At 40.3% G+C, this 18439-nt stretch overlaps 1 protein-coding gene across 1 annotated transcript in view; it reads right to left on the bottom strand.

Moving 5' to 3' along the window:
* DDX10 (DEAD-box helicase 10) overlaps positions 1-18439 on the bottom strand; it is a 714899-nt gene that overhangs the window by 12285 nt on the left and 684175 nt on the right. The window contains exon 22 of the transcript XR_007518135.1: positions 8535-8608. The gene's annotated coding sequence lies outside the window, so the exon portion shown is untranslated. The remainder of the gene's footprint in view (positions 1-8534; positions 8609-18439) is intronic.

The raw sequence follows: 18439 nt of genomic DNA on the forward strand, positions 1-18439 counted from the left end.
ACAATCTTTTCTATGTTTAAGCCCATTGTTGTAGCCACTGTGTCAATTCATCTCATTGATGGTCTTCCTCTTTTTCCCTGACCCTCTACCAAGCATGTGTCCTCCAGGGACTGGTCCTTCCTGATAACACATCCAAAGTACATGAGATGAAATCTTGCCATCCTTGCTTCCAATGAGCATTCTGGCTGCACTTCTTCCAAGACAGATTTGTTCGTTCTTTTGGCAGTCCATGGTATACTCAATATTCTTTGCCAACACACTTCAAAGACATCAATTAGTGATTTATTCCTTCATTTATTTATTCACCGTCAAGCTTTCACATGCCTATGAAGCAACTGAAAATACCATGGCTTGGGTTAGGCACTCCTTAGTCCTCAAAGTGAGATCTTTGCTTTTTAACACTTTGAAGAAGTCTTTTGCAACAGATTGGCCTGCTGTTAATTGTGGATCCATGCAAAATGAAATCCTTGACAACTTCAATATTTTCTCTGATTATCATGATGTTGGCACCCTGGTGGCACAGTGGTTAAGAGCTTGGCTGCTAATCAAAAGTCATAGTTCAAACCCACCAGCGCTTCTTGGAAACCCTGTGAGGCAGTTCTACTCTGTCCTATAGGATCACTATGAGTTGGCGTCAACTTGACAGCAACAGGTTTTTGGTTTTGGGTCATGATGCTGCTTATTGGTCTAGTTGTGAGGATTTTTGTTTTATTTTGAGGTATAATCCATACTGAAGGCTACAGCCTTTGATCTTCATTCAGTAACTGCTTAAATCGTCTTAGCCTTCAGTAAGCAAGGTTGTGTTATCTGCATATCAAAGGTTGTTAATGAGTCCTCCTCCAATCCTGATGCCCTGTTCTTCTTCATATAGTCCAGCTTCTCGGATTATTTGCTCAGCATACAGATTGAACATGTATGGTGGAAGAATACAATTCTGATGCACACCTTTCTGGATTTTAAACCACGCACTATCCCTTTGTTCTGTTCGAACAACTACCTCTTGGTCTGTGTAAAAATTCTGCATAAGTACAATTAAGTGTTCTGGAATTCCCATTCTTCACAATGTTATCCATAATTTGTTATGATCCACACAGTCAAACGCCTTTGCATAGTCAATAAAACACAGGTAAACATTTTTCTGTTATTCTCTGCTTTCAGCCAGGATCCATCTGTATCAGCAACGATTCCATGTCCTCTTCTGAATCTGGATTGAGTTTCTGGCAGTTCCCTGTCAATGAACTGCTATAACCACTTTTTAATTATCTTCATCAAAATTTTACTTGTGTGTGATATTAATGACACTGTTCAATAATTTCTGCATTCTGTTGGATTACCTTTCTTTGGAATAGGCATAAATGTGGATATCTTACAGTCAGTTGGCCAGGTAGCTGTTTTCCAACTTTCTTGGCATAGACAAGTGAGCACCTCCAGTGCTGCATCTGTTTGTTGAAACTTCTCAATGATACTCCTTCAATTTCCGGAGCCTTCTTTTTCACCAATGCCTTCAGTGCAGCTTGGATTTCTTAGCATCTCTAAAACTGTGACAATCAGACATTGTGTTACCTCAGGTTGATGCAATATGAAGCCCACAGCATCACCTACAAAGTATTCTTGCTGCGAGTGTTGACTCTGTACCTAACCTTCTGCCTGTATTTACAGGAAATATAAGGGATGGAGGAACAAACTAATGACTCTATAAAGAAGCAAACAGATAAATCCAGAATGTTAGACACTCCTAAGTAAGATGGACTGGTCTGTTCAGTAAGTCAATTGAAGGATTAAAAAGGCAGGGAAGGGCATTATGGGGGTGACTGATCTAGATTAAAAGACATTTAACACACAATGCAATGTAAAATGTGGGTCTTGTGTGGGTCCTGATTCAAACAAACCAGCTATAAAAAGGATTTTAATGATGGGATGGGTAGTTGATGATACCAAAGAATTATTTTGTTAGGTGTGATAATGGCATTGTGGTTATTTAAGAAAATGTCCTTATTTTTCAGAGATGCATTCTTAAGTATACAGGGATTAAATAACATGATACCTGGGATTTGATTTAAAATACTTCAACAAAGACAAAGCAAAATGGGGTAGATAAAGTAAATAAACCAAACTCTTCCCCATTATTGAGTATGAGGATAAGTTTATGAAGGTTCATTATGACTACTTTTATGTATTTTTAAAATATTGGTAATGAAACTATTTTCTTTAAAAAAAAAAAAAAAAGAATGAGTCTGATTAGTGGACTTAAGGGAAATGATGGTTTTAAAGAGCTGCCGAGGTAAGGTAGAATTGCCCAAAAACAAAAGGTTTGAAGGATGCCACAAAGATTCACCTCAAGGTGAAGGTCATGATTTGGGTGGTGCCAGTCTGTATTGGCGTAGGAGGGAGAAAGAGAATCAAGGTTACTGGTGAACTATATAGGGCAAAATATCAACAATGTTGTCCTGGTTGATGCTCTCTGTGGGTAAAGATGAAACTTTATTACATAAAGGGAGAAAAACTTCAGAATACGCTGATTGCTATTTATAAAGTTAGGAAAGAAAAATATTTACAGATACCCCTACACTAAATTTGAGAGTGAAGAGTAAAATTTATTCTTTGGAATATTTTTCTTGTTAGGTATGAGTTCAGATTCTCTGACTGCCAAACGCCACCAGGCACATTTACAGAGAAATAGTTAGAAGGATGAGGCACAAGCCTTTCTAACTAATGTAACTGGGGCTTCCCAGAACATTGTCCATATATTCCAGGAGTTAATCTCTGGTCCAATCAGCTTTCACTATAGTAAAAGTGCTAATTGTCATGATTGGAATCAGCAACAGAAGTCTGTGACAGAGAATCAAGTGGCAGACTGGCTTGGTGATGTCGTCTACTCCTCTTGGGCATCGGTGCTGTTCTTTTTCCTAACATATGAAATGTAAATCCATGAAACATCAAGACCAATGGAATGTACATGAAGAAATAATTGTTGAACATTACACAGATATCTTCTCAAAGCCAAACAATCTGATGAAGATCACATGAAGATCAAACTAAACTCCAAGGACACCTTACAGAAGTATAAGACAGGCTTGTCAGTACAGGTAGCCCTCGACTGATGCCATATTTTAGTTATGACAAATCGCACTTATGAATTTTTTTTCCTACATCTTATCATTAATAATATGAACTACATACAATGTTGCAGCACGTAATCTGCTGATGTTATCATTCTCAGATGTTCACTCACAGATGTTCAATTTTATGATTTACTGCTCAAAACACTGCCATATAGCAGGCTATGGCCTGGCCTACAACGAAGTCATTGTCAGTGTCAGGAGTCGTAAAGGGTAGAAAGTTGGGCAGTGTTCAACTCGAAGGACATATGACAACTGAACTGTCCACGTGCCTGACAACAGTTAAATGAGCAATTGGTATAAAATCAACAATTTTAACAAAGAAGAGGCAAGAACCAATCCATGAGATGGAGAAGCTCTTGATGATCTGGATAGAAGACTAAATCCAGAAGAGAATTCCTATGAGTGTACAGATGATTCAAATGAAAGTATGCAGCCTTTTTGAACACCTAAAGGAACACCAAGGAGACTACTGTGAGTACTTTAATGTGAGCAGGGGCTGGTTTCATTGCTTTAAAGAGAGATTTGGTTTAAATAAAATGCATATAACTAGAGAAGCAGGAAGTGCCGATGTTCAAGCTGCCAAAAAATTCAATGATAAGTTGGACAAGATAATACAAGATGAAGAATACCTACCAGAGCAGATTCTGAACATGGACTAAACAGGCTTGTTTTGGACACAGATGCCACAACAGACCTATATTACAAAGAGGCAAAGTCGATGCCTGATTTCAAGGCATTTAAAGACAGAGCCACACTGCTGCTTGGATGAAATGCTGCTAGATTTAAATTAAAAGTTTTCCTTGTTTTTTAGTCTGAAAAACTATGAGCATTCAAAAACAGTGATAAAATAAACTGCCAGTCTACTACAGGTATAACTCCAAGATCTGGATGACAATTTGAAAACTGGTTTTTAAATTGTTTCATCCCAGAAGGTCATGCCTACTGCCTTGAAGAACATTCGAGATTCTGCTGCTGCTTCCTAATGCCCCAGGACAGCCTCCTTCTGCACATGATCTAAATCAAGGTATGAAAGTCGTGCATCTACTTCCCAATATGACCGCTGTGATTCAGCCTGTGGATCCAGGGACAATTACTATCTTCAAAGTACCTATGGACTACATTTGATCAGGATAATATGATTTAAGTGATCAGTGAAAAAATCATCCACATGGCAAGAATGCTGAACTTACAACTTGATACTGCCAGTGTGGAACAGCTTATAGACCACAAAGAAGGGGAACTGACAGATCAGGACTTACTGGATTTTGAAGAGGAAAGAAATGCTGAAGATGAAAGAATAATGAGAAAGAGAAAGGGGAAAAGTTGTCAAAAATTTTCTAGTGAAAGGATTAGCTGAAGTTCTTTCTAAATTAATTCAGAGGCTTCAGTTGCTTGAAAACATGGCCCAAATGCTGATCGCTTTGCTAAAGTTGATAGGCAGATTCGAGAAGCAGTGAGATGTTACTGAGAAGTATATGAAGAAAAAAAAGAAAAGGACCATACAGACAATTCTCACTAATTTTCCGAGTAGAAACTCCATCCCCATTCCCAAGGATAACCCAGATGATCCAGAACCTTCCATAAGTGGAATTATTACTACAAATGACAAAACGTCAAAGCCATTCAACTCTTCTTCATCGTAGTAAATTTTTATGATTTGTATATTTTTTACATATGTATTATTAAAATATATCTGTAAATTTATATGTAATGTTTCCCACCCTCAAAGACAAATAAAGATCGAATTTATAAAGATACTGGTAATTAAAGGCAATGATAATGAAAACTAAAAACAAACAAACAAAAAAACCTCAGGTATTCAACCTAAGTCAGAACTGACTTAAAACGGGGTAGTTGGAACGGAACCCTGTTGTAAGTGGAGGACCACCCGTACTGGGAAAAAGCAGGAAGTCAGGTGGAGTCTTGAGGCTGGAATGATGTGCAGCTGGGGCAGATTCAGACAAAAGTGGAATCAACTCCTTTTCTAACCTTGCTCCATTCCCTGCACTGATCCTGGTCACTGGCCTTCCTTCTTAACTCCAGCCAACATTATATGCCCCATTTCTGGTCTCTTAGAACAGCTCTGTACCCAGGGTGTCTACAGTTAATAATGACACTAGCTGACATTTATCTCGCGGTTACTACATGCAAGGTAAGCGTGACCACACACAGATTATCTCCTTGCATCTTCATAACACAACTAGGAGTCTCAGGGGTAGGGAAACCGGGATTTGAGTTCAGGTTGCCTGACTCTAAGGCTCAAATACCTAACCACAAAGCAGTAAAATAAATAAATAAACTCATTGCAGTCAAGTCAATTCTGAGTAATAGTGACCCCACAGAACAAAGAAGAACTGTCCAGTGGGGTTACCAAGGTTACAATATTTATAGAAGCAGACCTGTGACATATTTCTTCTGTGGAGCAGAGGAGCCAGTGAGTTCAAACCACCAACTTTTTGGTTAGCAGGCAGAGCTTAACCACTGCACCACCAAGGCTGCTCACTAAGCAGTACTGATTGTAACTGCAGCTTGTTAATCCCATTTGGAAACCCTGGTGGCACAGTAGTGAAGTTCTATGGCTGCTAACCAAAAGGTCAGCAGTTTGAATCCACCAGGCACTCCTTGGAAACTCTACAGGGCTGTTCTACTCTGTCCTATAGGGTCGCTATGAGTCAGAATTGACTGAACGGCAACAGCTTTCAGCTTTAATCCCATTTACTCTCCTTCAAGAAATCATATCACATGCAAACAAAAGGGATTATATTAAATCCATCCTAATTCATATGAAAAATAAACCATTCACAAATTTTCTGTCTTCAGCTATTATTGATAATCAATTGCCTGAAACAAATCTCACAACTGACTGTGATAGTACTGTGGTTAAGGACTGATCTCCTAATATGCTTATTCTCCCACTTTTTCTTTTTTTCTACATTTAATTAACTCTTTCAGTTTCTTTTTTTTTCATGAATGACAGATATGCCCAGTAAATTAGAATCTTCTTAAAGAAAAAACAAAGTTCTGTGACTTTTTTTTTTTTAATTCTCCAAAACATCTAGAATATGCTCAGTGGAAACTTGTTACAGTCAAGTTGAGTCCCACTCAAGCAACCCTACACACATCAGAGTAAAACTGTGCTGTGCTCTGCAGGGTTTTCAATGGCTGATTTTCAGTAGCAGATTGCCAGGCCTCTCTTTCAAGATGCTTCTGGCTGGGCTCAAACTTCCAACCCTTCAGTTAGCAGCTGAGCACATTAACCATCTTAACTACCCAGGAACTCCCAGAATATGCTCCCACTAGGCACATAGAAATTACTTAATAAACATTCTTTGAACAAAACTGCATTTTTGCTGAAATGATAGTAGTAAGAACAGGTTAATATTAGGGTGGGGTTTTCCTATTTATAAAACCCGTCCATTAAGTTGTCAGGCTTCCTCAGAAGGTATACAGAAAAGAATCACAGGCCCCAGAGCAAAACAAGGGCACCTGCTGTGATGCAGCCTGCCTTTCCTGTATGTCCCCCAAGATAGGAAGGATGTAGATAATGAGGGTGTTTTCTACAATCCTGAGTATATAATTAGAAGCACCTAATGACTGGAAACCCTGGTGGTTAAGAGCTACAGCCGCTAACCAAAAGGTTGGCAGTTCAAATCCACCAGGTGCTCCTTGGAAAACTTATGGGGCACTTCTACTCTGTCCTATAGGGTTGCTATGACTTGGAACTGACTCAATGGCAACAAAGTTTGGTTTTGGTTTAATGCTGTAGCTGAATCTACTTTGCCTTAACTACGCACACTAGTGCATTCTACAGGGCCTCATGTGCCTGTGTTGGAAATCCTATGGGGTCAGTTCTATGCTGTCCTATATCCTGTTGCTATGAGTCTGAATCCACTAGAAGGCAATGGTTTTTTTGTTTTTTTTTTTTAACAGGAAGGTTAGTAACATGAGATTTGAGCCAAACAGACCTGCCTGTGGGTAGTCAGTAAATGTTAGCTGCCACTGTTATAGATGAGGGGAGAGAAGCTTTTCATCTTCTCACCTCGTCCCTCTTCCTCCAGTGGTAAAGGAGTTGCAGGGTATATACTTGGGCCGCATTTTCCTAAGGTATGGGCATCACCCTAAGCATTGTGGCCTATCCTCCCCAGTATGCACCATGATGGGTAAATATACTGCCCAGAGAGCCAGCCCTGCTGTTTCTCTCTGTTGCTTTTCTACTACCTCCAGGGGTACCACTGGGTGCGGAAGTTAACTCCAGGGTCTCCTCTGAAGACCAGCTTCCCCATGTTTCTAACAATGTCCTTCATGTTGCCAATATGAGGATTTCAGGTGCAAGCCTTCAAAAAAGGTAGCGCTAATTAGGCTTCAAACTCACACCTCTGGTGGGATGTGGGGGTGGGGGTGCAGTAAATGTCAGGACAGCATTTGAGAATTGCTGGGACTCTAGCTATGCCACTTAATTACATCAGAATCCTACCATAACCCGAATTTGTTATTGTTATTCCTACTATTATTGACTTTGAAGTAGGGAAGTTCAATTGTGTAATTAATTGCACTAGAAGGTCGCCATTGTTCTAGAGATCAAGTGCAGATACCTGTCTCTGCTTCAAGTCCTATCTTACCTACATATCTTACCTACCAGCTGAATTTTTCTATTATTTCAGGTATACTTTCGCCAGGCACTGTACTAACCATTTTTGTGCAACCCCTTTCTACCCTAATTTTAATAAAGTAATCTTTAATTTTCATCCTGAAATTATCTCCATTTTATATGAGGGAACAGATAATCAGAGAGGTTAAGCAACTTGTCTAAAGCCACACAGCCCTTGAGTAGGTGACCTAGATAGAAAATCCAGATCTGTTTGATATCATTGTGCATACTTCACACGATGTCTCTTTACCATCCCTGCCTCCAACTCCTCAAGAATGTGAGTTGCTTGAGTTTGGTAGGAATGGGATCAAAGTCATGGGTTCAATCACCATGTACGCTCAAAGTTCCCTTTCTATTGATTCAATTCCCTTCTCCGAACCACCACCAGTGCACATCATCCCCTGCCCCAGCACATTAAAAAAAGATTTCTCTGATCTGGAGAGTTTCCTCTTGTCTCAGAATATGCCAGATATCTGAGGAAGTTAATTACCTTTGGAAAAACCTCTGCATTTTCAAAGCAGGCACCAATTAGGGTACTAATTACCCCGCCTCCACCTCTTGTCACTCAGTGTTCGCCATAAAACCTTGCTGAGAAACAAGCTTCAGGCTTAGGAGGAGTATAGCTCTCTTGGGATGCTGGGTTTGATGGGAGCTAGCAGTGTTTACACCTCCCGGCCTCCCTTCCCCCCCGCCCCCCGCTTCAGAAAGGAGAGGAAAAAATACCCAGACACCTTCATGTGATATTGGAAAAGGGCCTCTCTTACCTTTGGCAATTTCTCAGTCAGATACAGCATCTGTTGTTTGCGGTTTAAGTAATATCTCCAGCCCTCTCAGTCATCTTGAAAAAGCGAGAAATGAAAAAACAAGCTTATGGCTGGGCAAAAGAAAGAATGGTATACTGGGGGAGCAAGATAAATGATAAGACACTGTAGGTTGTGAATCACTGTCGGTTCCATCTGAAAGGATCAAAGCTGGGCCTGCTCTTCAAGGAACAGCACCAGGGTGGTAAGTTTGACTCATTTTGTTAGAGCATTTCTTTAAGAGTTCCCTTTCAAACACCTTTGTAAACACTCATCTGCTGACCTCAGATATCTCAGTTTGAATACAAATCTTAGAGGAAAATCCCCAAGACTATTCTTATATATAAATTCTTATATATACATTGGTAGGTGTTTTTTTTTTTATTGTGGAAAGTACATACATAACAAAATATTTGCCATTTCAATATTTATATACAGACAAATTAATTACATTCTTCATGTTGTGCTACAACCATCACCACTATCCGTTTCCAAAAATTTCCATCATTCTTAACAAAATCTTGGTGCCCTAGTGACACAGTGGTTAAGAGCTCGGCTGCTAACAAAAAGGTTGGCAGTTCGAATCCATCAGCCGCACCTTGGAAACCGTATGGGGCAGTTCTACTCTGTCCTATAGGGTTGCTGTGAGTTGGAATCAACTTGACAACAACAGGTTTGGCTTTTTTTGGTTTTGGTTTAACAGAATCTGAGCATCCCGTAATCAATGCCTCCCCCCCCTTCACCTGTGGTAACCCTAATAAATTTTGGACTTCATATATTTTCCAGGGAGCCCTGACAGCACAGTGGTTAAAGTGCTTGGCTACTAACCGAAAGGTCGGCTGTTTAACCCACCAGCTGCTCTATGGGAGAAAGATACGGCAGTCTACTTCTGTAAAGACTGAAACCTAATAAAGAAAAAAAAAGTTTGCCATCAATTCTGACTCATAGTGACCCTACAGGACAGGGTACAACTGCCCCCATAGAGTTTTCAAGGAGCACCCAGTGGATTCAAACTGCTGACCTTTTAGTTAGCAGCCATAGCACTTAACCACTACACCACCAGGGTTTTCTATAAAGATTTACAGTCTTGGAAACCCTATGGGGCAGTTCTACTCTGTCCTGTAAGGTTGCTATGAGTTGGAACTGACTCAACGGCAGTGGGTTTGGTCTGGTTTTGGTATACATTTGCCTATTCTAGATATTTCATGTAAGTGGAATCATACAATCTTTGTCTTATTGTGACTAATTTCACTCAGAATAATGTTTTTTTAAGGTTCATTCATGTTGTAGCATGTACCAGGACTTCATTTCTCTTTATGGCTAAGCATTATTACATTGTATGTATGTACCACATTTTGTTTATCATTCATCCGCTGAGGGACATATAAATTGTTTCCACCCTCTGGCTACTGTGAACAGTACTGCAATGAACATTAGTGTACATGTATGTTCCTGTTTTCACTTCTTTTGGGTATACCACCTAGGAGTGGAATTGCTAGGTCATGTGGAAACTATTTTTAACTTTCTGAGCAACCTCCAAAATTTTCTACAGTGGCTGTACCATTTTATAGTCCCATTGGCCATGGATGAGGGTTCCAACTTCCTTGTGGGGATATTTTTAACCAGAATTATTTCATTATAAAGCTTGTTATGAATTTCATTAAAAAAAAAAACAGCAGTCACAGAGAAGGTCTTTATCCATACAGCACACACATATATCAGCCTTCCCTGAGATCATATAAGCAGTAGCTCTCACGTACTTTCCTGAGAATTAAACAATCATCCAGAGGAAAAATATGGATTCAAAGTTGGCAGGTCAGTTCATGAACACTCAGATGATACCAGGCCTCCACCAGCCAGTCTGAAGATGGAAGAAGGCCTGTCTCCTCCTTCTTCACAAGGCACCCATCCTCATCGACAAAGACTCAGCTGAGTCCTCCTTCCAAGGCTATAAGGGATGCTCCTCCTCTGTGTCTTCACACAGTACTATGCTTACCTTTAGCACAACACCACACTAGGCTATAATCACCAGTCTCTTCTGTCTCTCTTATTAGAATTGGAGAGAGGGAACTTGTGGCTTTTTTTTTCTGTATCAAAAGAAACCAGTTCAAGCCCTGATGTATACATGTTAAATAAATGTTTCCTTAATGAATGATGGACAAATGATTAATGAATGATGGATGAATGGTTAAAAGAATGAGTAAGCAAGTGAATAAGCAAAGAACTGTCACAGCCTCAAGATGCTGGTTCAGAATTCTCCTCTGATTTAGGTCAGCCAAATGGCGGTGGGCCTACCTGTAGCAGGAGCCCAATGATAATTTCCATTTCCTAGTTTTGCCATGGAAACCCTGGTGGCGAAGTGGTTAAGTGCTGTAGCTGCTAACCAAAAGGCTGGCAGTTCAAATCCACCAGGTGCTTCTTGGAAACTGTGGGACAGTTCTAGTCTGTCCTGTAGGGTCCCTATGAGTCAGAATTGACTCGACAGCAATGGGTTTTTTTGGTAGTTTTACTATATAAGGATATAAATCTCATCTTTCTTCCCAACAATACTTCTGCCCATTACCACCCTCACATCCCGGGGTAAAATCTCCCTCCTCCCTCATCAGCACATGTCCAGACATAGGTAGTGTACCTAAGACACCAGGTCTACCCAAAGCCAAGTTCCCTGGCAAATCTCACTTCTCTCTGGGCAGAACTCAGCTGATGTCCCAAGTTTTCCAGCTTCACCCAGACAGGACCCAAGACAGTCCATAAAACCTCTAACTTCAGTAACCCAGAAATAAACAGCAGGAGGAATGAGAGGGTGAATACACAGGAATACGATAGCCAAAGCCCAGGAGTACTCAGGCCCGCAGTGCAGAATGGACCGCTGGAATGAAGCCACGGCTGGTGAGAAGTATGTTCCAGGACAAATTACAACTATTCCTAGGCTTCAGGACTAAAACCCCAAAGCCCATTTGCATGTCTTTGTGTGCTATTTGCCTAAAGCACTGAAAACCCTATTGCTTTTTATTTTTCCCAGAGTTCTCCATGTGATGTCCTTACCCATGCCACATTGATGGGCCCGGCGGCGGGGGGTGGAGACAGAAACAAGAACAACAATCCCCACTGACTGACGTCTTTCAAGAAAAATGTGAAGATGCTGGTTACTCGAACCCAGAGGTCACCAATAAACAACTGAAGTCTGCAACCTGAATCCTGTAACTAATCAGCCAGCTATCAAATCATTCTTCTGAGGCTGGTCCAAAAAAAGAAAGGATACATAAGAAGAAAAAGCATGAAATGAGTCTCCCTGAACATACAGCAGTTGAAGGATTTTATACCAAATGATTATTGCCCTTGCCGATACACTGGGAACTCTTGAAACTGTGTCAAGACAATCTCAGTCTGTGCCTTTTACTCACATATACCATCGGACAGCTAGAATATACACTAAAGGACAGGAGGGCCTTTTCAATCCGATCAGATGGGGTTAAGACGGTTGGTTTGACCTGCATTCACCAAAAGAAATCGTGTTCAATAAAACTTGGTTTTCCCTGCACTCTGTATGTTTGGTGTCTCTGAACAATTCTTATGGGTCCACGTTTGGAAGTAAAAGAAAGCAAGGTTCGCTGCTGCATCATTCCACTTCAGAGTTATTATATTTTAGTGTAATTTTTTTAAACTGCAGTTCTTGAGGCAAGTCCATATGCAGCATAGTAATATCCTCAAATTACACAGCAGACATTCCAGAAAATGTCCCTTGTGCGCAAATAAAGCCATCACTATAGCCTAATGCAGTGTAACAATACACAGTACAGTCATGCACACGATATTACAACAAACTGGGTCATTACAATCACTTGCCGAATGCTCAGATAAAAGACTATTATCATCAAGGAGCTGGGGAAGAGATGGAATCAATTTCCCAGGATCCAGTCCATGAACAGAGGGTGTTTGAAAAGAGAAAGAAACTGTCTAGGGCCTAGAAAGGAGGGTAATATGCACTTGAGCGGTTTTAGTCTCCTTCCTCCAGCATTAAAGTTGTGAAACAATAGTAATCAACACCATAGGACCTGAAATGCACTACGCCCAGAAATGATCTAGATGCTTGTTTTCTGGTCTTGATTTCTGCAATGTGAGCACTGCTACTGCTCTGCTGATTATTAACAAAATGGTTAACTACCCATCTGTGGAGTGATAAATGGCTTTCTGCAAGAATCACACGTAGGTAAAGACAGTCTATTCCTTACCGTTTGGTCAGACTTAAAAAACTTAACCTGCATGGTTCTACTGTGTGCTATATTTCTGAGTAACTGTTAAGTATGCCTAAGCTCTCCATTATAACAATGCAGCCACTGCCTACCATAGCAGATGGACAAACTTCAGTGAAAAGCCATGCAAGCTGTCCAACAACACCCTGCCAGAGCAGCGACATGTTACAGCCAAAGTTCAAAGGTCTTCCCTTAAGGCTAAAAGAGGTCTCTCCAAGAAAATCTTTAGTTTTATAATGTCATTGTTTCTGCAAGAGGCTATTCAAGTTTCCTCAACATTTCTCTGCCATAAAAATTATTTATTTATGGCATGCCAAAGCTTGGGACTGTGGGAGAGGTATATTACAGCCAAGGAGTCTATCCAGAGCTGACATTGTCTGCCCTTTTTCTCTAAAAAAAGGTTGTCTTTTTGGATATTCAGCATCCAAATTATAGGCTCAAGAACCGTTCACAGGTACCTCCCCCAAAGAGCAGTCAACCTCCTCAAATCTGAAAATGCTTTAATCTGAATTCTCTTCATTTATTAACTTCTCCATGAGGCTGATGGAAGAGAATAGCACTCTTTCCACTTCTGGACTCTATTTTACCAACTGAGTCCTGAAACAGCTTTGCCCATACAAAGTGACTCACCAATACTCACAAAAACTGTTTCTTTAGCTTCTGATGTTATTGCTAATAACACTGCTGTAGGGGCTCAAAATCAATCCAAATTATTTGCCTGTAATATAAAACTTAAAATTTCAAGACCTACCTTGATATCTTTGAGCCTTATAGGGCCCCAAAGGCCTGTGAGTTCCCTTTTTCTCACTAGATATGCCGCCACCCACCCAGCAGGAAAGGCTTCCCATCTAGCTACTTCTCCTATCAGCAAAACTAGCTGTACTCCATCTGGTCCTCAACCTAACAGACTTCAGTTCCCTGTCAGCCCATGAAATGATTCAAAGAAGCCAATCACATCCTCCTGTACAAACAGGAGGCACCCCACCCTCTTGTTACCACAAGTCTGCCTCCCATACAGACACTGCTGGTTCACTTTGCTCCCAGATACAACTCGAGTATGGCTCTGCATTACATGCTGTGTCCTCCCCAGGTATGTGATATGTGACTAATGAACTGCTGTCAATCACATCTGCCCAGCACCAGATGTTGTGTGTTGAGCCATCTCATACCATTTAGGATGGAAGATTCTTTTCACCAATAAAGTGAACAGGAGGTGATCAGAACATTACCCCTTAATTATCTTAATCTTTTCTTGTTCTACCCTTGCACCTTTACAAAAATGTGCTTCCTCTCTTTCCTGCCTGAGAAGAATCATTTCATGTGAATAGGCCAAGTGGAAGATGGGCTTTGGCTACTGGAACCCAATCTATGCTCAAGATCAGCCAATTATACCCCGAAAGCTACATACAGATAAGGAAACTGACCCCCATGCCCATCACTGTCACCAAAGAGGCTTGACAAGAGACACAAAGGTCATTAGAGACAAAGCCGGCATTAAATTTTTCATCCCTATAAAGTCGCTATGAGTTGGAATTGACTAGACAGCAATGGGATTAATTTCCTATATAAAGTACATAAACTCTCTGGAAAAAGGTGTTGGAAATTTTTCAAAGGTCAAAATGTTTTATTATTAAAACAATTTAAGCATAATCCATGACAAATGATATGTTTACCACAGGGGGAAAAAAAAAAAACTTTTTCTAGAGAGATTATTTTTTCAGCCTGCTAGTGACTAACTTTACTCCTTTACTATGGATTAGCTCAAAAACACATCCCTCCACCATGAACTGCATTAGCCATAAGAGCAGCAGAGGAGTGGGCTGAGTGTCTGAGAGAATCCCTCCCAAACCCTGAACAGTTCAGGTGAAAGGAGTGATGGGTTCTGTCCATCTGTAGAGCAAAAAGGAAAACAGCACATTTACAAGGCTTATATAACTGCTTCTCAGAGGTTAAAAACTGCTCCCAATAGCATTTTCTAAACTCAAATATAGTCAGCTGCTGTGGCTGTGGTATTCACTTATACAGGTTCTCAAGAAATGACTCAGTTATTATTCCTTATATTTCAGAGCTAAATTATCTTGCAGTGCACACAAGTCAACTAGACTGTTTTCTACCAAACTGTGAACAATCACTTCCCCACAGTAACTGTTCTGTGAATTCCCCTGATAGCACACACAATGGGTTCCAGCTTCAACCCTTATGCATAAATACACAGTTACTGTTACAGCAGACCAGTTCTCTAGCTGGAAGTCAGGAAGGCACAAATATTGAGGGCACAGTACTGCCCAGATTCAGGAAAGAAAAGTGACAGCTTGAAATTACAGTAGAACAAAATGTGGAGAATCTGAAAATATCCAGGTGTGTTTATAATACGGGGAACTTAAAAGTCTCTTGAATTTTATTTCTTAGAGAAGGCATGAATGAGAACGGGGGTTAGAAGTAGAGGGAAAGTGAAATAGGACTAGGATAGAAAGAAATGGATCATGGACATACTGCTGTGTGGGGGGGGGAGGGGGTGTGGGTTGGTGAGTGTGTGCACATGTATATGGTCTTAATCCATGAAAGAAAAAAAAAGTCTGGATGCTAAGGAATGATGAAATTATCTACCTTCGTATAATGTGTCCACTTGCTTACCTAGTGAGACTCCATTTATGCATGATCAGTGTTAGACTAAGTATCAAAGGCCCAAGATGAAGAAATTGAGGATTTTTACCAACTTCTGCAGTCTGAAATTGATCAAACATGCCATCAGGATGCATTGATAATTACTGGTGATTGGCATGCACAAGATGAAACAAAGAAGGATCAGTTGTTAGAAATATGACCTTGCTGACAGAAACCATGCCAGAGATCACATGATAGAATTTTGCAAGACCAATGACTTCTTCATTGCAAATACCTTTTTTCAACAACATAAATGGCAACTATGCATGTTGACTTTGTGAGATAGAATACACAGGAATAAAATTGACTACATCTGTGGAAAGAGAAGATGGAAAAGCTCAATATTATCAGTCAGAACAAGGCCAGGGGCCAACTGTGGAACAGACCATCAATAGCTCATATGCAAGTTCAAAACAAACGAAGAAAATTAGAACAAGTCTACAAGAGTTAAAGTACAACCTGGAGTATATCCCACCAGAATTTAGAGACCATCTTAAGAAAAGATTTGACACGTTGAATACCAATGACCGAAGACCAAGAGAGTTGTGGAATGACATCAAGGATATCATACATGAAGAAAGCAAAAGGTCATTAAAAAGACAGGAAAGACCAAAATGGACATCAGAAGAGAGTCCAAAACTTGCTCTTGAACTGCAAGTAGTGAAAGCCAATGGAAGAAATGATGAAGTAAAACAACTGAACACAAGATTTCAAAGGGTAGCTCAAGAAGACAAAGTAAAATATGATAATGACATGTGTAAAGAGCTGGTGATAGAAAACCAAAAAGGAAGAACATGCTCAGCATTTCTCAAGTCGAGAGAACTGAAGAAAAAATTCAACCCTTGAGGTGCAATATTGAAGGGTTCTACAAAAAAGTAGTAAACAAAGCAGGAAGCACCAAAAAATGGAAGGAATACACAAAGCCATTGTAGCAAAAAGGATTGGTAGACATTCAACCATTTCAGGAGGTAGCATATGATCAAGAATCAATGGTACTCAAAGAAGAAGCCCAAGCTGCACTGAAGGCATTGCAAAAAAACAAGGCTCCAGGAATTGACGAAATGCCAATTGAGATGTTTCAACAAACTGATGCAGTGCTGGAAGTGCTCACTCATCTATGCCAAGAAATTTGGAAGGCAGCTAACTGGCCAACCCACTGGAACAGATCCATATTTATGCCTATTCCCAAGAAACGTGAACCAACCAAATGTAGAAATTACCAAACAATATCGTTAATATCACACGAAGTAAAATTTTGCTGAAGATCATTCAAAAGTGGCTACAGCAGTATATCAACAGGGAAATGCCAGAAGTTCAAGCCCAATTCAGAAGAGAATGTGGAACCAGGGATATCAGAGCTGATGTCAGATGGATCCTGGCTGAAAGCACAGAATACCAGAAAAATGTTTACCTATGTTTTATTGACTATGCAAAGGCATTCAACTGTGTGGATATAACAAATTATGGATAACATTGCAAAGAATGGGAATCCCAGAAGACATAATTGTGCTCATGAGGAACCTGCACATAGATCAAGAGGCAGTCATTCAAACATAACAAGGAAACACTGTGCAGTTTAAAGTCAGGAAAGGTTTGTATCCTTTCACCAGACTTATTCAATCTGTATGCTGAGCAAATAATACAAGAAGCGGTACGACATGAAGAAGAACAGGGAATCAGAATTGGAGGAAGATTCATTAGCAACCTGCATCATGCAGATGACACAACTTTGCTTACGGAAAGTGAAGAGGGCTTAAAGTACTTACTGATGAAGATCAAAGACCACGGCCTTCAGTATGCATTACACCTCAACATAAGGAAAGCAAAAATCCTCACAACTGGCCAAACAACATCATGATAAACAGAGAAAAAGATTGACTTTCTTGAGGATTTCATTTTACCTGGATTCACATCAACACCCATGGAAGCAGCAGTCAAGAAATCAAAAGACGCATTGGGCAAATCTGCTGCAGAAGACCTCTTTAAAGTATTACAAAGCAAAGATGTCACCTTGAAGACTAAGGTGAGCCTGGCCCAAGCCATGGTGTTTTCAGTTGTCTCATATGGATGCGAAAACTGCACAATGAATAAGGAAGACCGAAGAGGAACTGACGCCTTTAAATTGTGGCGTTGGCAAAGAATATTGAATATACCATGAACTGGCAAAAGAATGAACAAATCTGTCTTAGAAGTACTTTGGACATGTTATCAGGAGGAATCAGTCCCTGGAGATGGACATCATGCTTGGGAAAGTATAGGGTCAGCAAAACAGAACAAGATCCTCGATAAGATCGATTTGACACTGTGGGTGCAACAATGGGCTCAAGCAAAACAATTGCGAGGATGGCACAGGACTGGGCAATATTTCATTCTGTTGTGCATAGGGTCGCTACGGGTCAGAACTGACTTGATGGCACCTAACAAGTGTCAGACTTGCTTTTAATGTAATAATAGTAATACAGGTGTTTTTGACAATCTCTTGACCTTTCTCTGTCCAAAAGTACCAACTATTCTCCATCTGCTTTCTTCTGTTTCTAGGAAGTTCACATTTTCAAGCCCTCATTACCTAGAATCTAGATAATAGATCCTTAGGTATGTGCGGAAAACAAGAAGGCACATGGGTTCTCCCAATATCTCCAACAGGATATATCTGTTTTTGCTCACCAATGAATTCCCTATACATAGTAGGTACTCAACAAAAGTATGTTGAAAGAATAAATGAACTACATCCTTTTCTATTTCTCATGAGAAACAAAGTGACCACAGCCTTCTTAGAGTCTGCTTTGTCAGTTTCTGACCTTTTCTCCACACCTGAATTCCACACCTGTCCTTCAGACTTCTGTGAATATGTCCAAGTGTCACCTGAATATTCTAAATGAACTTCAGATTCAGCTCATTTTCTATTTTATCCTCCCCTGCCCATACCAGCTCAAAGTGACCTCTCTCTTCTGA

Source organism: Elephas maximus, chromosome 7 (genome assembly GCF_024166365.1).
Source record: "Elephas maximus indicus isolate mEleMax1 chromosome 7, mEleMax1 primary haplotype, whole genome shotgun sequence".
Lineage (NCBI taxonomy): Eukaryota > Metazoa > Chordata > Mammalia > Proboscidea > Elephantidae > Elephas > Elephas maximus.